This window comes from Triticum urartu, chromosome 5A, assembly GCF_056163025.1.
Source record: "Triticum urartu cultivar PI428250 chromosome 5A, HENAU_Tu73, whole genome shotgun sequence".
Taxonomy (NCBI): Eukaryota; Viridiplantae; Streptophyta; class Magnoliopsida; order Poales; family Poaceae; genus Triticum; species Triticum urartu.
Genome location: NC_141877.1, coordinates 528470033 through 528492289, shown reverse-complemented (window position 1 = coordinate 528492289; position 22257 = coordinate 528470033).

The window sequence follows — 22257 nt, the reverse complement described above, 5'->3', positions numbered from 1 at the left end:
CCGGACCCGGCCAGACGCATCCTCGACCCCGCCCGCCTCTCCATCGCCGGCACCAATGCCTCACCGCCGCATCACCACCACCGTCGCCTTCCTCCTCGCCGGCGTCGTCATCCCCGACTCCTCCTCAACCCCCGTTGCCCCGATCCCTACTCCCACCGTGAAACGCCGCCTTCTCCCTCCCCTCTACCCTCCGCGCTCGCCGCTGCCCCTCCCTCCACCGTGGCCGCGCCTCGGCGCTGCTGCTCGCCTCTGCGCGCCGCTCCCCACTGCATCGCCGCGCACGTCGCTCGGGGCCGCGCCCCGCCCCCGCTCCCTGTATCGCCGTGGCTTGCGTTGGCACATGGCCTGGCCGCGCCCGGCTCCCTCTGCAGCACGCCCCGCCTCCGTTGCTGCTTCGCTCCCTCATCATGGCCATCCCCATCGCCTGCAGTCGTGCCAAGCCCCGCCTCTTCCGCCCCTGCGCGTCGCCCTCCGCCCATGTTGACTACGCGCGCGCGACGACGCTCCCGCCTTGGCTCGCCCCTCCTCGCGAATGCGAACGCGCCCGCCACCCCCGCGCTCGGCTACGTCGCCCGCTGACGGCCACGCCTTGCCCTCCTCGTCGCACGCGCTGCGAGGCCGAGCCCCAACGCTGCTCCACTCGACGCCGGCGCCTCTACCGAGCCCACCCACCGATCCAGCTGTCGCCGGAGATGGCCGCGCCAGCTTGCCCCACTCGGGTGCGCCCGCACCAGGCGCCCAGCGCCCGTCGCCCGCGCCCGCAGTGGCCTATGGGCCACTGACCAGTGGGTCCTGCCCCCCGGGCCACAGACATGTGGGGCCCGGCCCCAGAACGATTTATTAAAAAAATCAAATAATTAATTAAATAAATTAAGTTAATTAATTAATGTTTAATTAACCTAATTAACTAGTGTTAATTAACTAAACAGTAATTAGATTAGTTAAACCCTAATTAGACTAAACAGTCAATGACATGTGGGACCGACACGTCAGTTTGATCGGTCAACACCCTGTTGACTGCTGACGTCAGCAAACATTGTTCTGGATAATGTTGAATTAAAATAACTAAATAAATCCAAAATTTGATTTAAATCTTTTAAAATAAATATAAAATAAACCGTAACTCGGATAAAAAAACTATGTACATGAAAGTTGCTTAGAACGACGTGATGAATCCGGATACGCAGTCCGTTCGTCTGCCACACATCCCTAGCATAGCGAACGTGCAACAATACCCCTCTGATTCGTCTGTCCGAAAACGCAAAACACCAAGGATATTTTCCCGGTTGTTTTCCTCCTTCGTCGGTATCACCTCCTACCGCGTTAGGGCACACCTAGCGCCGCGCTTTGTCATGTCATGCATCGTCATGCTTATGTTTGCCTTGTATTTATTGTTTCTTCCCCCTCGTCTCTCCGGTAGACTACGAGACTGACGCCGCTGCTACCCAGTACGACTACAGTATTGACGCCCCCTCCTTCTTGCCAGAGCAACTAGGCAAGCCCCCTCCCCTGATCACCAGATATCGCCTATTCTTCTCTCTACTGCTTGCATTATAGTAGTGTAGCATGTTACTTCTTTCCGTTAATCCTATCCTGATGCATAGCCTGTCATTGTTGCTACAATTATTGATACCTTACCTGCAATCCTAAATGCTTAGTATAGGATGCTAGTTTATCATTAGTGGCCCTACATTCTTGTCTATCTGGCATGCTATACTATCGGGCCGTGATCACTCGGGAGGTGATCACGGGTATATACTTATACACAATATATGATTCTTGTGGTGAATAAAGACGGGTCGGCTCGAAGAGTACCTGTCGGGGGTTAGGTGCGACATATGCCAATGGATGGCTTATCATGGTGGGGGCGAGTAGAACGTCGCCGGTGCCTGGAAACGGGATGAGGCGAAGACATGCACACTGGCGAATCTTACCCAGCTTCAGGGCTCTCCGGGGAGATAACACCCCTACTGCTGCTCTGCGGGGTCTCCGCATGATCACTATGGCAAAGTGTTTACACGGTTGCTCCTTGAGCTGTTTCCCGGAGGTAGGAGAGGGCAAGGCTAGCTCTCTCCCTCCTATATGATCTGGTCTAGAGCTAATGGGTTCCAACCCTTTGCATGGGTGCCCTGGGGGGTTTATATAGGCCTACCCCCTGGGGGTACAATGGTAATCCGGCTGGACGCGGGCCCAGCCATCAGCGCCTCTGGCCTCCGTCTTCCCCGCCAACTGGTGGGCCCCGCCAACTGGCCTGGTACGGAGCCGACAGGCCGTGTCCGCCGCAGGCGGGTCTTGCCGGCTGCTGATTACTGTAGCCGTGCTTCTGATGACGCGGGCTTGATCATGAGGTCGTGGCAACAGCCCTGCCGCCTGGCGGGCGATCACTATTGCCACTCTCCATCACATCTTGATTAATGGCGCGTGGGCCCCGGGGGAGAGCTCGGCCAACTTCCTGGGGCCGACTCTCGACGGGTCCGACTGGTGGCCCTCTTGCCGTCTCCTAGGGTCTCACTGACTGGTGGGACCTGCTGCCTCTGGGCCGCACAGACAAATCGTCGTGGGTGCAGGATTCGGTCCTTCGGTGCTGATGTCAGGGCCAGCATGGCAACAGTGCCACGCCGCACGGAGATCTTCCGGGGTACGGCGTGCTGTGGCCATGCCTGCCCTTGGTAAGGGGCGGGAGTGGGCTTCATTGTAGCCACTCCCCTGCCTCATCCCACTTGATGAGGTCATGGGGTTTGTTGAAGTCGCAGGCCGACTTCCCAATGCTGGCTTCTCTGGAAGTCGCCAGTCAGGAGTCGGCTTTCCCTGAAGTCGTCCCTGGGACTCGGCCGTGAGTGGTCAGTCGGCCATCTTGCCGTCGACTTCTTTGAAGGCGGCTCTTCGTCCTGGGGTCTTGAGGGGCGTAGCCTGCCCCGATGTCTTGAAAGGTTCTGGGGCTCGGGTTGGCCTACCCGTGGCCCATTACTCCGACAGTAGTCCCCGAAGCTGGTGAGGCACCGCGGATGATCGGCCGAGAAGCCTCAGCAGTTTCTCTTTCCGGGTGCTCAACACATGATCTTTGATTGACTTCTGCCAGGCCGACTAGAAGGAGTCGGACTCGCTCAATTCGGACTCGCTCAATTCCGACTCGCACAATATTTCGAACGTTGCAGCGGGATCCAAGTAGCGTGCTAGCTAAGCCTCCAGGTCGCCGCCCATTCTAGGCCTGTCATGCAATGACACGTGGCTGGGCCATCCTGCCAGCCTACGCGCGCGACGGGACAGGCCCATAGGCGGGGCCGACCACTACCGCGCCTCGGCGCCCGAGCGGATCCGTTGCGGCCCCGGCGGACGGTTAGGATTCCCGTGGAGTTACTGCGCGCAGTAACTTTGTCGTGCAACGTGGGGGTCGTGGGGCCGTGGGTGCAGTAAATCCCACGACCGCCCCTCGGCTTCGCAGCCCATGAGGCTATAAGTAGGGGAAAGAGGAGGGCACACGCGCCCCTCCTTCCTACCACTCCTCGCTCTCCTCCTTCTCGCTGCTCCTCTCTCTCCTCCTTCTCACTGCTCCTCGCTCTCCTCCTTCTTCTTCTTCTTCGCGCCGCCGCGCGCCCAAGCTTCGACGAAAGCCGCGGCGATCAGCTCGCGATGAGCTCTTCCTCCGCCGCCGTGCCTCCCCCAGTGCGCTCCGGAACCTGGGACGGCTCCGAAGTTCACGACGACCACATCAAGTTCCTCCGCAGGACTCGTCGGCTCCCCGGCGAGGATCACGTGCGGGTGCGTCTTGCACCGAAGGGGGAGATTTCCCCCGCGCCGCAGGAGGGCGAGTGGGTCATCTTCCGCTCGCACTGCTTGCGCGGGTTGGGGCTGCCGGCGAGCAGTTTCTTCCGATCCTTCCTGGAGTTCTACGGCCTCCAGCCGCACCACCTCACCCCCAACACGGTGGTGCTGTTGTCCGCCTTTGTGGCCTTGTGCAAAGGCTTCCTCGGAGTCCTCCCCACCCTCGAGCTCTGGGGGGGAGTTCTTTTTCCCCAAGCTTGGCACCCAGGCTGCAGGCGTGCCGGCTCAATGCGGCGCTTTCATCGCCGTGCGAAGGTCGGGGGCCGACAAACCCTTCCCCTCCATCTCGCTGATAAAGTCGGTGAAGATGTGGCAGCGATTGTACTTCTACGTCAGGAGCGTCTTCACGAGGGGCGACTGGGTCAACCTACAGGCTTTCGAAGCCGGCCTGCCGGCTGGGAGACTGCCCAACTGGTCATATCGGGCCAAGCCTCTAATGCCTGCGGGAGCTGGCGCCATCGCGGGACTCTGAGTGCTGACGCAGTCGGAGGGCTTGACTAGTCCAGACCTGCTGGCCGCCTTCGTGGCGCGCCGAGTTCTCCCGCTCCAAGGCCGCCCCCATATGATATGCCAAATGAGCGGGCACCGCGACCCGAGTCGGATGTGCACCAAGGACATGCCTCGCGAGGAGGTGGCCTTCATGGTGAACTACCTCTCGGACAGCAAGCTCCTGGAGGATTGGCGGTTCGGCAAGGAGCTGTACTCCCGCGTCAACCCCCCGCCCGTGGTGAGTTGCATTTCCTTTCTTTCTTTGGATTGTCTTCTTTCTCACCGAGTTTGTTTTGACCAGTCGGCTTTGGTCAGAATCCCCTCCTCCACCTGCCAGCCGACACCTCGGGGCCGGCCCGCGAGTTCCTTGCCGACCGGGCGGAGAGCGACGTCGATGACCCAGATCTGGGGGCGGCGGCTCTGGAAGACGACGCCGAGGGAGGAGGAGGACCAGCGGGCGACTTCAGGCCTTCGGCCACTTTCGCCGACTGGCCTGACGACGACGCCGAGGGAGAAGTCGCCCCCCGCCATCGGCCAGGAGCCAGCTAGCCTGGCGCGGGCTCTTCTACCGCGCCGGGTGCTCCAGGCGGCGGGAGAAGCGCACGGCCGTGCCGACCTTGTTCGACAGTCGGCCGAAGAAACCCAAGGGTTCGGCTGCGGCGACCCGGCGGGACGAGGCGGCTGCGAAGGCCATCCGCTTCCGCAAGGAAGTGAAGAAGCCGCCATTGGTCTCCGCGTGAGTATTCTGTCTTAATGCTTTATTCTTTCTTTGTGGCTTTGCCTGAGTCTTTTGCTTGCTTCCCTTGCTTCAGGGCTCCCCTCACTCTTGAGAGGGTCACCGCCGCCTCCGTCATGGGGTCAGCGGAGACGACCGCCACCACTCGACGGATTGACCCCGCTGATGACCTCTGGGAGGCGACAGAGCGGAATGCGCAGGAGAAGCGCAACGAAGAAGAGGCCGTTCGCCTGGAGAAGGCGGAGGCCTCTGCCAAGAAAAAACTGGCGGAGGCCGAAGCCGCCGCCGCGACGAAGCGGCACGCTGAGGAGGCCACACGCCGCCAATCGGCGGTGTTCGTCATCCCGCTAAACTCTGCACCGCCGCCTCCGGAGTTCACGGGGCAGACTGGGGAAGCCGGCGGCGAGAACCCCGTCGTGGAGAGGGAAGGCGGCGACCCCTCTACGCCGGACGTGATCGTTCCGCCGCCGCCTCCGCCGCCGTCTAAGAGTGCGCAAGGAAAGCAGCCAACGGACCCTCCGGTGACGCCGACCGAAGACGAGGCCGTGGCGAGGTTACTCCTCCAAGTCGGCTCGCCGACGCGCCGCCGTCTGGAGAAGGCGACCTCGGCACCCTGCCCCTTGGAGGCCGGCGCCGCCAGCTCGGCAATCTCAGACGCCGAAGCGACGAGCGCTGCGCCCATTGGGTGGGTGCGAGGAGGCGGCACAGGGCCACTGAACCAGGCGCTTCTGGACGTCCAGGCAAAGCTTCGTGCTGAGGGCGACGCTCTCCAGAATTGCACCAAGGCGTACCTGGCGTCGCGGACAGCCGTCCGGGTATGTTTTTTCCTTTGGTCCTTGTTTCCTTGTTCCTCTCTATGGGGGCGCGCCAGCGCACCCACTGGGTGTAGTCCCCGAGTTTCGGGCTGGCTGCTGAGCAGGCGGCCCAGAACTCCAATTGATGAACTCTGGGTATTAACTTTTTGTCTAAAATGCTTGACGCAGGATTACCACAACCTCCGCGTCACTGCCTTCAACCATAACGTTGAAGAGCTGGGCAAGCGGACCGCCGATTTGTCGGAGAGCCAGAGTAAGTCCTTTTTCTTCTTTGCGGGGGCGCGCTGGCGCACCCGCGGGCTGTAGTCCCCGAGATTCGGGCCGACTGCTGAGCAGTCGGGCCGGATCTCCCCGGTGATCTTCTTTATTGATGACTTAACGCCTTCTTTCTTCCTTCTTTTCAGGAGCCAACGCTGCCCTTCAACAGTAGCTGAGCGAAGCCAACTCCGCATTGCGCGCCAAAGGGGAGGAGTGCAGCAAGCTCGCCACAGAGCGCGATCTGCTGGCCACTCAATTGGCGGAGCAGAAGGAGCTACTTGTGAAGACGCGGAGGGAGGCGGAAGAGACGGAAACCGCCCTCCTGGCCAAGTTCACGAGCGAGCGCTCCACCTGGTCTGACAAGGAGGTGATGCTGGCCTCCGACTTCCATGAGATTGAAGACATCGTTGATGGTGAGTTTCTTTACTTTCTTTCTTCGAGCTGCCGATTATAAGTCGTGCCGACTCCTGGTTTTTGACTTGCTTCTTCGTTTCTTCCGTCTTGGTAGACTTCTTTCCTGGGCACTCGCAGGCCGCCATCCAAGCCATCAAGGCTGACCGTGAAGGTCGAAGGGCGGAGGGCGCAGAGATCGCCGCCGACGCCCCCCGAACCCTTGACGAGCACATCCTGAGCATCGAGGTTCGCCTTCGGCCAACTCACCGGATGCTGCGCCGGCTTCAGCGTGTCGGTGCCCAGGCGATTGCCGCCCTGTGGCCGGATATGCAGGCTCCGCGCACCCCCAGCCTGACGGCCGACTGGCTAGAGGTCGCGGCTGGTCATCTTGAGGCCTGGAAGGGTTCTTCGGCCCGAGCTGGAGCGCGCCGGGCCATGGAGTTCGTCAAGGCGTGGTATCCGGGGCTGGATCTAGACCGGCTGGCCACGCTTCGGTCAGAGGCCCAGCCGGAGCTGGCAGCTGCGGAAGACGCCCTCGTCAAGCGTGCTGTGGCGATCACCGAGTACACCGACACCAGCATCTTCGTCCCTGAGCGGTCTGAAGACGGCGAGGAGGTACCGTCGGAGTGCTTTGGGATGAACCCAGACTACGTCGAGGATTCGGCAGAGGTGATTGGCTCCAGCGTCGAGGAGGAAGGCGAGGCGGAGGACGGAGGTGATACGGAGGCACCAGAAGATGGAGCAGACGGCCAGCCTCAGCTCGACCATGCCTCCAGCAACGAGCCGCGTGCGACCGACCCGACTGCCGCCGGAGGCGATCAAGCCGAGACTACCCAGCCGGCCGCCCCGACTCCTGATGCTGCCGCCTCCTCCGACCCTCTGAATCCGTCTGCTGCTTCCTAAGCTGCCGCTTTACCTTTATTTTATCTGCTTCAGTGGTCTTTGAAGAACTTGTTAATTCGCACAATTCCACCCGCGGGGTGTATTTTGAACTTCTGCTCGAAGATTCGGCCAAGGGCCTACGTTATGTAAATATATTTATCCGAGTTCCATCTTTTCTTGCTCATTGCTCTTTTGGCTTTTTTCCTTTGCCGCTTTCTCTTAGTTGCCTGCCTTGCCAACCGGACAGCCGCTCTGCGGACTGCCACTGGATCAAATGCTTGGCTACTTTGGGAAGGCAAGTATTTGCCGTTTTTAAGAGTTTTTGAGCAAGTTGAATAGAAGGCGGCAATCCGACTATTCGAGAGTCGGTTTGTGAAAAAAGGCTGGAAACCATCTTGAACTATGTTTTATGCTTTGAGTCCTTAGCCATTTTTCATGCGAACGCCCATTCTACCTTACTTCTGCCCACCGTATAGTCGCTTCTGCGAGCTGCGGCTTCTGACAGGAGACGGTTTAGGTGGTACACACTACTTGTCCGGCTGCAGGAAGCATTTCACAGTGTAAGGTGGCAAGTCCCCGGGCCGACTTGTCGAGCCCAGTGCCAAGCGACATAACAAAGAGTAACATACTTGTAGGCATAATTTTTATCATACAGACAAAAGAGGGCAGTCCCCGAGCTCGTCTCGGGGGGCCCGAAGTCTTGGTACTTTAGTACAAAAGGTAGCGTGGTACATACTGCATCAACTGTAAAATCTTCGGAGGAGATTTGCATTCCATGGCCGCTCTGTCTCCTTGCCGGAGTCATCCCTCTTGCGTGCCCGGGGCTTCTGAGCGTCAATCAGGTAGTAGGAGTCGTTGCCCAGTACTTTGCTGATGATGAAAGGGCCTTCCCAAGGTGCCGACAGCTTGTGCTGGCCGGCTGTTCGCTGGATCAGCCGGAGCACAAGGTCGCCTTCTTGGAAAGATCTTGGCTTGACCTTCCTGTTGTGGTATCGGCGCAGGCTCTGCTGGTAGATGCTGGACCGGCTGAGTGCCAACAGCCGGCCCTCTTCCAGCAGATCGACACCGTCTTGTCGTGCTTCTTCTGCTTCCTCCTCGGTGTACATGGTGACTCGTGGGGATTCGAACTCTATGTCCGTTGGGATGACGGATTCGGCACCGTAGACGAGGAAGAAAGGCGTGAAGCCGGTTGACTTGTTTGGAGTCATGCGCAGACTCCAGAGGACGGCTGGTAGCTCATCGAGCCAGCAGCCAGCCGAGCGCTCCAGAGCCTCGATCAGCCGGGGTTTGATGCCGGACAGGATGAGGCCGTTTGCTCGCTCCACCTGGCCGTTTGACTGTGGATGGGCGACAGATGCTAGGTCCAGTCGGATGCCCTGTGTTGCGCAAAAACGGGCCAAGGCGCCTTTGGCAAAATTTGTGCCGTTGTCGGTGATGATGCTGTGTGGTATGCCGTACCGAATTGTGATATCGATGATGAAAGTCACGGCAGTCGGACCATTCAGCTTCTTGACTGGCTTCGCTTCTATCCACTTGGCGAACTTGTTCACTGCGACGAGTAAGTGAGTTAAGCCAGCTCGTGCTGTCTTGAATGGTCCCACCATGTCTAGACCCCAAACTGCGAAAGGCCAGGCAATGGGGATGGTCTTGAGTGCAGAAGCCGGCTGGTGCAGCTTGGAGCTGAACTTCTGGCACCCTTTGCATTTTTGGACCAACTCCTTGCCTCTTCTAGGGTAGTCGGCCAGAAGAAACCGTGTCGAAAGGCTTTTGCGACGAGCGCTCTTGAAGCCGCATGGTTGCCGCACTCGCCTTGATGGATGTCTTTGAGAATTACTTGGCCTTGCTCTGGCTCTACGCAGCGCTGGTAGACACCAGTGACGCTGCGCCTGACCAGCTCTCTGTTGACTATGGTGTAGGCTGTCGCCCAGTGTTGTACTTGCCGAGCTGAGGTCTCATCAGTCGGCAGCTCTTTGCTCACCAGGAATTTGAGGATGGGCTGGGCCCATGAGGGTGCTGCTATTTCTTCGACTGCCAGAACTGCGACTTGGACGAGGGCGGTTGGGCTGGGAGGCGGCGGGTTGGAGTCAACAACCGCTTGCTGGGTTAATGAAGTCCCCAGGCCGACTGGCGCGGCCCTTGGGTTGAGTTCTGGAGTCTTCGAGTCCGCAGCCGCAGTCCCCGGGTCGGGTTCGACTGTGGCGGCTTTGGAGCCATCTGCCAAAATCCCGGTACCGTCTGCCGGGGCTCTGGAGTCGGATCCGACGTCTTCGGGAGGAGTCGGCACAAAAATGGAGTCTGATTCTGGTGAAGGCTTGACAGACGGCTTGAGGAGGCATTGAAGGGCGACGCCGGATGGTATTGCTTGGCGGGTAGAGCCGATTTGTGCCAAGGCGTCTTCTTGGTTGTTGTCGTTTCTTGGCACGTGGAGGAACTCGCACCCTTCGAAATACCCGCTGAGTTGCTGCACGAGGAAACAGTAACTCGCCATGTTTGCGTCTTTCGCGTCCCAGTCGCCAGATGACTGCTGGACCACTAAGTCCGAGTCGTCATAACACAAGATCCGGCGGATGCCAAGTTCTTTGGCAAGCCGGAGCCCGTGAATGAGCGCCTCGTACTCGGCGACATTGTTGGAGGCGGCAAAATGGATTTGCAGTGCGTATTTGAGCTTGTCGCCTTTAGGAGAGGTGAGGACGACGCCGACTCCCAAGCCGGTGCGCATCTTGGAGCCGTCGAAATGCATCCACCAATGGGTGGAGTCAGGGGCTGGAGGTAGGTACTGGGTCTCGGCCCAGTCGACGAGGAAGTCGGCCAGTGCTTGTGACTTGATAGCGGTGCGGGGCTGGTAGTGGATGGTGTAGGGAGCCAGCTCTATGGCCCACTTGGCCACTCGGCCAGAAGCATCTCGGCTACCAATGATCTCGGCAAGCGGGGCCATGCAGACCACCGTGATTGGATGCTCTTGAAAGTAAGGCTTCAATTTCTTGGCAGTAAAGTGTACGCCATAGCACATCTTCTGGTAATGCGGGTAGTTTTTCTTGGAGATCGATCGTACTTCGCTCAGGTAATATACCGGTCTCTGGATAGGTAGTGCCTTGCCTTCCTCCTTGCGTTCCACCACAATGACCGTGCTGACTACCCGGCTGGTGGCAGCGATGTACAGGAGCATAGGTTCCTTGGGAGTCGGAGCCGCCAGGACGGGTGGAGTAGTCAGCATCTTCTTCAACTGGAGAAAAGCTTCGTCTGCCTTATGGTTCCACTCAAAAAAGTGGTCTTCTTCATGAGTTGGTATGAGGGGAGAGCTTTCTCGCCCAGCCGACTGATGAATCGGCTGATGGACGCCAAGCAGCCGGTGAACTTTTGCACATCCAGCAGTCGGCTGGGTACCTCCATTCTCTCAATGGCCTTGATCTTTACAGGGTTGCATTCTATGCCGCGTTCAGAGACCAGGAATCCAAGGAGCTGGCCGGCTGGTACTCCGAAGACACACTTCTCGGGATTGAGCTTGATCTGGAATCGGCGCAGGTTCTCAAAGGTCTCCTTGAGGTCTTCCAGCAGTGTTCCACGCTTTTCCGTCTTCACCACCACGTCGTCTACGTAGACGTGGGCGTTCCTGCCGAGCTGCTTGAGGAGGCACTTCTGCATGCAACGCTGAAAGGTGGCACCGGCATTCCTTAAGCCGAACGTCATGGTGAGGTAGCAGAAGGCTCCAAACGGCGTGATGAAGGCGGTCTTCAGTCTATCAGCCGGGTTCAGCTTGATCTGGTGATATCCTGAGTATGCATCCAAAAAACTCAAGAGCTCGCATCCGGCTGTGGAGTCTATCACCTGATCGATTCTTGGTAGAGCAAATGGGTCCTTGGGGCAGGCCTTGTTGAGGCTCGTGTAGTCAATACACATTCGCCACTGCTTGTTCTTCTTCAGTACCAGGACCGGATTTGCTAGCCATTCTGGAAAGAACACTTCCACAATGAAGCCGTCTGCTAGGAGTCGGGCTATCTCTTCTCCGACAACTCTTCTCTTCTCTTCTGATAGGCGGCGCAGGGGCTGCCTGACCGGCTTTGCATCAGGTCGGACATGTAACTTGTGCTCGGCGAATTCCGTCGGTACACCTGGCATGTCTTTGGGGGACCATGCGAAGATGTCCCGATTCTCACGGAGGAAATCGACGAGCTCGCCTTCCTATTTGTTGTCGAGGTTTGCACCTACGACAGCGTACCTCTCTGGGTGCTCTGGATCCAGGGGTATCTTCTTTGTCTCTTTGGCCGGTTTGAACGAACCTTCAGCCTCAGACTCCTTCGGGTTGGGCGATACCTCTGGCTGCTTGCCGGCCATCGCCACAACTCGCTTAAGGAGCCGCTTCTCGGCCACGATTACCAGGGACTCGGCCAGCCGACTGCTCTCAGCCGCGCAAGCAGACGACTTCCGGTAGTCACCGACCACAGTCAGAATTCCCCTGGAACTGGGCATCTTCATCTTGAGGTAGGAATAGTGGGGGACCGCCATGAACTTGGCCAAGGCGGGTCGGCCGAGTGGCGCATGGTATGGGCTCTCGAGGTCCACCACCCCAAACCAAACAGACTCTCGGCGGAAGTGATCTTTGTCTCCAAAGAGGACGTCCATCAGGATCTTGCTGATTGGTGAGCAGGAAAGCCCAGGAACAATGCCGTGGAACACAGTCCGGCTGTTCTGAAGCTGTCTTTGCTTGATTCCTAACTTCTCCATGGTGTCCTTGTACAGGATACTGATGCTGCTGCCTCCGTCTATCAAAACTCGTGAGAAACGCGTGGCTCGTCTATCCGTAGCAAAGGTGGCGTCCAAGACCAAGGCATAGGAGCCCGGACTTGGCATCACCTCTGGGTGGTCAGCCCTGCTCCAGCTGATGGGCTTCTCGGACCAGTGCATGAACTCTGGTGTCTCTGATGCTACCGCATTCACCTCTTGTCGCTGCAGCCGCCTGCTGCGTCGATCATCAGCCATATTGGTAAACACCACGCAGGCTCCGTGTTCTTCAGGGTTTTTGTACATGTACTGCGCCGACTGGCCTGACAGCCGGCTGCTGGGGCAGAGGCGGAGGCGGCTGCCCAGCAGGCGGGGGTGGCAGGAGGCCGTCTCCCTTGGCGATCCTGGTGAGCCAGTGGCACTTCCGGGTGGTGTGATTCGATGGCTTCACGCCGCTATGGAACTTGCAAGGTCCATCCAGGGTCTGTTCGTAGGAGAAGGCCGGCAACCAGTTTGGCTTGCCGCCTTTTTGTCGCTTGGGCGGAGGCTGCTCATCCGGCTGTTGGGCTTCAACGGTCGCGACCTGCCGGCTGCGGGGCCTTGCGCTTGTGGTCGCCCTACTGTTGTCGCCGTTTGGCGTCTCCCGCCGGAGTTCTTGGAGCTTGAGGGGCCACTTTGCCAGTTGTGCTGATTTGAATCTCCGCCTTCATGGAGGAGTCGGCCGTGGCGTACTTGTCTGCTATGATCAGCAGCTCATCGAGGGTTTCTGGCTCGTCGCAGAGGAGCTTGTGCTTGAGGAGGGTGCCTTCTCTGCACCCAGCTGTGAAGTACTCGATGGCCTGCACCTCGTGCACGCCCTCGCAGGAGTTCCGAAGCTCGGCCCAACGCGTGAGGTAATCGCGAGTCGACTCATCGGGGCCTTACATGCACAAGGAGAGCTGACGAGTCTTGGGAGGACGCTTGTACATGCTGGTGAATTTGCGGACGAACGCTTCGGTGAAGTCGACCCAGCTGTTGATGCTGCGGGGCTTCAGGCTATTCAGCCATGTTTGGGCCGTGCCCTGGAGCAAGAGCGGAACGTACTTTACGGCGACATGCTTGTTGCCGTTTGCTATGCTGACAGCCGTGGAGTAGTCGACTAGCCAGTCTTCCGGCTTCACGGAGCCGGTATACTTGGGCGTGTCTCTTGGGAGCGTGAACCCTTTGGGAAAGGGCTCGTCTCGAATGCGGGGCCCGAAACAAGGTGGACCCAGCTCGTCTTCTTCTTCCAGCGCTAGGGATCAGTGAAGTCGGTCGATCCGGTGGCGGGCGTCATTCTCTCCAACTCCCTCTCGGCGGCCAAGGCGGTCGCCGAGAGTCGGATGGTCAATAGGCGACGGGGAGACTCGCCTCTCCTTGCGAGGAGGGGAAGGCGGACAGTCGTCCCGTCGTTCCACTGCTCTCGGACGGCCGTCGTGGTCGCGCTCTATGGTAATGCGAGTCCGACTGTGGCCGACAGCCGGATCCTTGTCTCTTCTTCCTCGGGCGCCGCCAGTCGGTGTCCGAGACGTCGCGCCTTGATCTCGGCGAAGGTCGTCGTTTTGCCGCTGCGACGCCTCCGTGCGGCAGCCGGCCTCGTTCTGTGCGGCAGCCGCGTCGAGGAGCTGCTGGACTCGCCCCATCATGAGGCGGCGTTCTTCGCCCTCGAAATTGTCCAACTCATCCGCCGCTGCCTGGGCGGCTCGGATGTTCTGTGCTGGTGTAGCGTACACAGGGCGGCTTGCCCCAAATAGGTTGGCGATGGCTACGCCGCGCTGCTGGACCGCGCCAAGGTGGCTGGGCCCCGCCTGGGCCGGCGAGCCGCCGACGGCGCGATCCATCTCCCGATGGTAGGCTTCTGACAAGCGTCTCATGCTGGCCAGCTTCTTCGCGCCTTCAACGAGCTAAAGGCGGCGCGCCTCCAACGTCTCTGCGTCAGCGTCTTCCGGAATGGGCGCAGTTAGGTCTTGTAGCGCCGCGCCGAGTGAGTCGTGCGCTCCTCCGCCGGGGAGCTCGTCATGACTGATGACGAGCACCTCGGTGACGGTGCTTCCGTTGCTCTCCGCGCGAGGGAGAGGTTCGTCGTAGATCACCACATTAGTGGGGAACGCGTCGAGCGACGCGGTGTCGGAGTCGACCAGCATCGGGTCGGTGGAGCCTACATACTCCAAGTCTACGGCAGGCTCGCCAGAAACGTGGAGTTGATCTAGGAGGCCCGCGAGGAGGCTCTCGGAGCCGCCCGTGCTTGCGTTGGCTGCAGGTTCGTCGGAGGGGCGAACCTCGCCGACAAGTTCGGCCAGGCAGCTGGCTGCGCAGGCGATCTCAACGCCGCGTAGTGCGTTGGCGCAAATTCCGTCTAGCGTGCCTGGCTGGCTGCGCTCGCCAGGGAGGAAAAGGGTTCCCGTCCAGAACAGGTCTCCGGATGGCGTTGCACCATGCCCCACGGTGGGCGCCAAATGTCGGGGGTTAGGTGTGACATATGCCAATGGATGGCTTATCATGGTGGGGGCGAGTAGAACGTCGCCGGTGCCTGGAAACGGGATGAGGCGAAGACATGCACGCTGGCGAATCTTACCCAGCTTCAGGGCTCTCCGGGGAGATAACACCCCTACTGCTGCTCTACGGGGTCTCTGCATGATCACTATGGCAAAGTGTTTACATGGTTGCTCCTTGAGCTGTTTCCCGGAGGTAGGAGAGGGCAAGGCTAGCTCTCTCCCTCCTATATGATCTGGTCTAGAGCTAATGGGTTCCAATCCTTTGCATGGGTGCCCTGAGGGGTTTATATAGGCCTACCCCCCGGGGGTAATCCGGCTGGATGCGGGCCCAGCCGTCAGCGCCTCTGGCCTCCGTCTTCCCCGCCGACCACTGGGGCCCGCCGACTGGCCTGGTACGGAGCCGACAGGCCGCGTCCGCCGCGGGCGGGTCTTGCCGGCTGCTGATTACTGTAGCCGTGCTTCTGATGATGCGGGCTTGATCATGAGGTCGTGGAAACAGCCCCGCCGCCTGGCGGGCGATCACTATTGCCACTCTCTATCACATCTTGATTAATGGCGCGTGGGCCCTGGGGGAGGGCTTGGCCGACTTCCCGGGGCCGACTCTCGACGGGTTTGACTGGTGGTCCTCTTGCCGTCTCCTGGGGTCTCACTGACTGGTGGGATCTGCTGCCTCTGGGACGCACAGACAAACCGTCGTGGGTGCAGGATTCAGTCCTTCGGTGCTGATGTCAGGGCCGGCATGGCAATAGTGCCACGCCGCACGGAGATCTTCCGGGGTACGGCGTGCTGTGGCCATGCCTGCCTTGGTAAGGGGCGGGAGTGGGCTTCATTGTAGCCACTCCCTTGCCCTGTCCCACTTGATGAGGTCATGGGGTTTGTTGAAGTCGCAGGCCGACTCCCCAAAGCTGGCTTCTCTGGAAGTCGCCAGTCAGGAGTCGGCTTTCCCTGAAGTCGTCCCTGGGACTCGGCCGTGAGTGGTCAGTCGGCCGTCTTGCTGTCGACTTCTTTGAAGGCGGCTCTTCGTCCTGGGGTCTTGAGGGGCGCAGCCTGCCCCGATGTCTTGAAAGGTTCTGGGGCTCGGTTTGGCCTACCCGTGACCCATTACTCCGATAGTACCCGTGAGTGATTCACGGATTGGGTCCAAAGGACGTTTGTCCCGACGTCGCTCTGAGTGGATCTTTGTGGCGGAGCGACAGGGTAGGTTGAGACCACCTAGGAGAGAGGTGGCCCTGGCCCTGGTCAGCGTCCGCGGTTATTTCAAAATAACACGCTTAACGAGATCTGGGTATTTGATCTGAGTCTGGCCATTGGCCTATACGCACTAACCAACTACGCGGGAACAGTTATGGGCACTCGACGTCGTGGTATCAGCCGAAGCCTTCTCGACGTCAGCGACTGGGCGGCACGCGCCGGGTTGGACTGGAACGCCTGCTCTTATATAAGGGAGGCTAGGTCTGCTCGCTGCTACTATGAAAAGGGCTATAGCCAATATGGACATTAATGGCGCACCATGTATGTGGTGCGCCACTGCTATATAGCAGTGGCGCGCCAGATACATGTGCGCCATTAGTGTCCTCATTACTAATGGTGCACCACACACACGGTGCGCCATTACTAGCAAATTTTATTTTTTTATTTTTCCAAAACTATTAATGGCGCACCAGTGCACACTGTGCTATTAATAGTTTTAACTAATAATGGCGCACCACACACACGGTGCGCCATTACTAACATTTTTTTTCAAAACTAGTAATGGCGCACGAGGGTACAGTGTGCCATTACAAGTTCAAACTAGTAATGGCGCACCACAACCAATGTGCGCCACTACTAACAATTTTTTTTTTTGCAAAACTAGTAATGATATTTCTTCTGTTCTGGTCCTCATGAATATTTATTTATGTGTTTATTCTGGTATTGAATTTCTAACTCACAAAAAGTATTGAATTTGTTAATATTTTTTGAACTCATGAATATTTTTAAATTTCATGGGCACTTTTTGAATTCATGAATATTTTTTCAAATTTGATGATATTTTTTCACATTCATAAATGTTTTACCAATTCATAAATGAATGCAACTAAAAATCCAAAAAAATGATGATATTTTCAATTAACAAATTTGATGATATTTTCAAATAACAAATTTGGTGATATTTTTTCATATTCATAAATATTTTCAAATAACAATTTTGTTGATATGTTTTCACTTTCATAAATGTTTTCAAATTTGATCGTCATTTTCTAAAAAAAATATTAGATGCAACTAAAAATCCCAAAAAAAAGGTTAGTAATGGCGCACCAGGGGAAGGTGCGCCATTACTAACAAAGTACTTATGGCGCACCCCTAGGAGGTGCGCCATTGCTAACCTTCCCCCCTCGCTAACCCTCCCCGCCAGATCCCCCTCGCCCGCTCTCGCTCTCCACCGCCGCCGAGCAAACCCCCCGCGCCCGCTCTCCACTGCCGCCGACGACCTCCCGCACCAGACAACCCCCGCGTCCGCTCCGCCACCGGAGTCGCCGCCGGAGCACTAGGAGGAGGAGTCCTTCTTCTTCCTCCAGCCATCGCCATCTCGCGGTCACCACCGTCTCTCCAGTCCACCCTGGCCTTCACCGAGCCTGCCACGATCACCGTGGTGAGTCCCTCAGCCGTTCCCCCCTTCGATCCGCCTCCATAGGCCGCTGTAAGCCGCCGCCGTCGACCTCACGCTCACCCCACAGGCGGCCCGTGCCCCCGGGATCCTCTGCCGCGCCCCGGCGCACACCCTTCCCGCTGCTCCTGCCCTTGAGCACGCATCCGCCTGCGCGCCCCTGGCCATCCCTCGCCCGTGCTTGTCCGCCCGTTGCCGCTCATGCGCGCCCGTGCTGACTGTTGTCACGCCGCCCCCGCTGCTGCTGTTGCTCTGCTGACTGCACTACTGCTGCTGTTGATGTTCGCTGCTTGGCCGCTGCTTGCTGCTGCCTTGGCGTTGCTCTTTCCCACTACTGATGTTGCTCTCTGTTGCCGCCACACTACTGCTCTGCATGTTGCTTGCTAGTTGCCCTTCCAACCCGATTCCATTCCATCTGGTTACGACGTTATGCTACTGATGCTCGATTGATTGAAGTCCCCTGTCTCCATCCTCCCCTGTTAACGATCCGGAGGGATTTGGTGCCATTTCCATGGGTAATAATCAATTTTTGATTGAGTTAGTGTAATCGTCGGCTGGCCCTGTCATGTTCTTCCACCCCCGGGAACACAACACTCATCTTTTTTACCAGTTTCTTTTTGTTTGCACCGTTCAGGTCCACTCCTTTGTACCCAAAGGTCCACTGCTTTTTCATATTAGCAAACACCTGTAAGTATGTGCCTGGTTACAGTTTAATCTAATGATTATTGCCCACCAATGCATGATATGGGCATCTCACCACCACCATAAGAGAACACTAGGATTATCGCATTCGGTTTTAGCCATTTTAGCTAATGCGGGAGAATAATATTATGTGTCGAACCGACAGTGAGCGTCGTACTGTCATGGGAAGGATTTATTAGGAGTGGCTATTAAGTTGGTGCTTGACACTTGTGGGTGCAATTGCAAAGCTTTCCCCTGTCCATCAATATTATGTGGTGCCTTTTCTTTTTTGAATTTAAAGAGTGCCAACTTCAGCACTAATCAGTGCCAACTTCAACCTCTTAGCCAGACAACAAGTGGATTCCATCACCTCCATCCCAACAACATGCTTTATGGCTGCACAGGCAGTTGACATGTTCCGAGTCGTTGCTTCAATCCAATGCTCCTCCAATGCTCCTCATAGGATTAAGCAAATCCAATTAAGAAAAAAGATAGCACCATCATAGATCACATATCCCTCAAGGAAGAACCACTTTCAGCTATCCATGAAGAACCACTTTCCTGCTTGTCTGCAAAGTGGTTGTTGGAGTCCAGAACACTTAAATAGTTAGTCAAATGAATTGCTTGCTTGCTACTTTTTTAGCTACTCTTTTTATTAAAAAAATTATTGTAGTTTATATCATATATATTGTTGGCATGTATTTCATATGTTCTGTAGCATTAAGGCTACATAGCATGCCATTTTTGTGCCTTGTATTAATTGCTTTCCCTACATGTTTGCAGGTTTAAGTGAAAAAAGAGGAAGAAAGGAGAATCAGGGTAGGGTTTCATGGCTAGAAGATATATTGCAGGGTTTTGTCTCCGACCATCGTGTCGTGATGATATTGGGGGGTTTTGTCTCCGACCATCATGTCATGATGATATTGTGGGGTGTTGTGGGGTTGCAGCGGGGCGGGTGGGATAATGATTTTGCAGGTACCCCGAGAGGCCCTTGAGTTTGCCGGAATGTCGATTAACTTCCGTTTCGGCAAATTCGGGTACTCCATATGTCCTATTTTCAGCAAAGGTCATGATGAAATTTTCCGTGAATTTTAGCATGACTTTGCTAAAAATAGGACATATGGGGTACTTGCGACTAATGCATGGGCCAGGGTATCTTAGTACTTAATTAAGTAGGATCAGCTGCCTCTTGTGTTATACATATAGAAGTGTGATATCAACTCATAGTTATTACTAATGTCAGTTGCTCATCATCGATAAACCCTAATCTGGTAGGATGACCTACTAAAAAAGCCCATACCACATATTCTATTTGGATGGCCTGCTAACCCTTGACCATAAATACTTGAGATGGATGTAGCAGGCTTAAAGAAAGAAATATTTTTAGGCCAACTCCACTAGGCCTGGCTGGAAATGCACAAGTCATCGGACACAAGAGATGATGTAGTTTTGAATTATGAACGTAGGAAATGTCGTCATCGGACGATGAAAGTCTCCTGGGGGAGTGCGGCTGGTGCCACGACGATCAAGGTCTGTGCGACAGGCCTCACCTGGACGATGATCGGCACTTCAGCATTAAGCTCAAGGATACCTTCGAAGTTGAAACGATACACAATGACGACAAGTGTTTTTTTCATAATTAAGCATGACTTCAACTATTTCAACGTGTAATTTTCATCTTCTACAATTCGAGTATAGCTTATACCATGCCATGCAAGACGCTATGTCTTGGAGAGGATGGATTTTGAAGACCGCGAAAACTATTATGAAACAAAGAAAATTCACCTAAGGACTCGTCATTATGTGGATTTTGAAGTAAATCTGTATAATTCTGGGAGCGTAACCCATTTTGGTTGCAAAAATTGGGAAGCATTTTGCAAGATGTATGGTTTTGATGAGGGTATGCTTGTCACCATGGATCTTGGTGATCCTGACATCGACCAAGACAATATGGACATTCGGGTCCTTGTTGATACGCCTCCAGTTCTACCGCTATGTGAGTTTCTCAAACATAGTTAATTATTAACTAATTTATATTGTTCATTTCAAAATAGTTGACAGCTTATTTCCATTGACAGCTTATTTTCATTCTTCAAAGAATGTGCGGGAGCTGGTAGACAAAACCCACTACACCGATGGCTCCGAATTAACTTACAAGGAGAAAAATCATCTGTTCGGATTTTGTACTGACATTGAGAATTACAATATCTACAATGAAACTCCTCAACATTATGGTCAATACGTGCCACTAGTGCATGTGTTGAACTACGGTAACTACCATGGAGATACCATGGTAAGATTTTTTACTATTATGACATCCGTGCATCTTTTGCATACTTCTAAAACTAGTACATCATTACTAACTATGAAGTTATTACTATGTTTTTCAACAGATAATCCCAGAGAATTGTGTGCCTCATTTTATGTATCAGAAAGGTAGCCTTAATGTTTTGAACATACAGCCAGGTCATCCTACGAATCTCAACTGTCCATACCAGATTTCTAAAAGAAGTGGAGACATGCAAATCAAAGGATGGAAACAAATGTATGTACAATCGTAAGGAGGTTCTTGGAAGCAAAAGGAAGCGAAGCGCAAGAATTGGAGACAGGATGATCTCCATTCTCCATAATGGAGAGTCAGGGTCTATATTGTTTTATGCTATTTTACCTTAAAGAGGGTATTTAGGTCCTACCTAATACTGATGATCATGTGCTAAGAACAATTAAGCAGGGTTGGTTCGATGACTATGAGGATGATGATTGTATGACTTGTTATTAATAACGAGTAGAAGTTGTATGATGATGATTAGTAGAACTTGTTATTATGATGATGCATGATGAGAGCATGAAGAGTTATTATATATCTGTGGATGAAATGAACATGGATTGGATTGAAGTGAAGGCAACATGCGTGTGGTGCATGTCGAAAGTAGTACAATCCAAACTTGATCAAGTTAGGATTAGTATTACTTTCGACATGCACCACATGTTGCCTCAGTTCAATCTAACTCATGTTTAGGCATAGCAGTAGTAGTAGCACGGAGATAAGAGAGGACACATCTCTCAATTATCTCCGAATGCAGTATTACTTTTGACAAACTCGCTACTCGCGGTCTCGAGACTTGTAATGTTCTAACTTTGTTCGGTCTTTTGAATTCGGAGACTAATAGGATGAATTGTATTCGGAGACTAATCTTCTATTGTATTTGATGAATCTGCTGTTTATATGTTGTGTTGTCTATATTCTGTGCAGTAATATATTTTGTAACCTGTGCAAATATCAGAAAAGAAAAAAAATTCCTAAAATTCATACTAGTGGCGCACCATACAGCACATTAGTTGCGCACTGCTACAAAAAAATACTAGTGGCGCATTATCTTTTAGTGCGCCATTAGTAACCCAGAGCACAAGGTAAATATGGCACCCTGGGAGGCATACTAATGGCGCACCGTGTGACTTACTAATGGCGCACTGCCTGGTGCGCCACTATAGTCTGGTATACTAATGGCGCACCAGGGGTGCGCCATTAGTATATGTTACTAGTGGCATGATGATAGTGGCACACCTGTAGTGCGCCATTAATGGCCAAAACAGGTGCGCCACTAATAAGCCTTTTCCTAGTAGTGGCCGGTCGCGTTCGCAACGTGCAGGTGTGCAATGGGCGATGGACCCAGACCCCTGCACCATGGGTTTTAGACCGGCGTGCTGACCTTTTTGTTGTGCCTAGATGGGGCTGCGACGTGTTGATCTTCCGAGGCCGGTCATGACCCAGAAAAGTGTGTCCGGCCAAAGGGGATCGATCATGTTGGGTTATGTGGTGCACCCCTGCAGGGAAGTTAATCTATTCGAATAGCCGTAATCTTCAGTAACAGGACGACTTGGAGTTGTACCTTGACCTTATGACAACTAGAACCGGATACTTAATAAAACACACCCTTTCAAGTGCCAGATACAATCCGGTGATCGCGCTCTCACAGGGCGACGAGGGGAGGATCGCCGGTTAGGATTATGCTATGTGATGCTACTTGGAGGACTTCAATCTACTCTCTTCTACATGTTGCAAGATGGAGGCCGCCCGAAGCGTAGTCTTCGATAAGACTAGCTATCCCCCTCTTATTATGGCATTCTGTAGTTCAGTCCACTGATATAGCCTCTTTACACATATACCCATGCATATGTAGTGTAGCTCCTTGCGAGTACTTTGGATGAGTACTCACGGTTGCTTTTCTCCCCCTTTCCCCTCTTTCCATTTCTTCCTGGTTGTCGCAACCAGATGTTGGAGCCCAAGAGCCATACGCCATC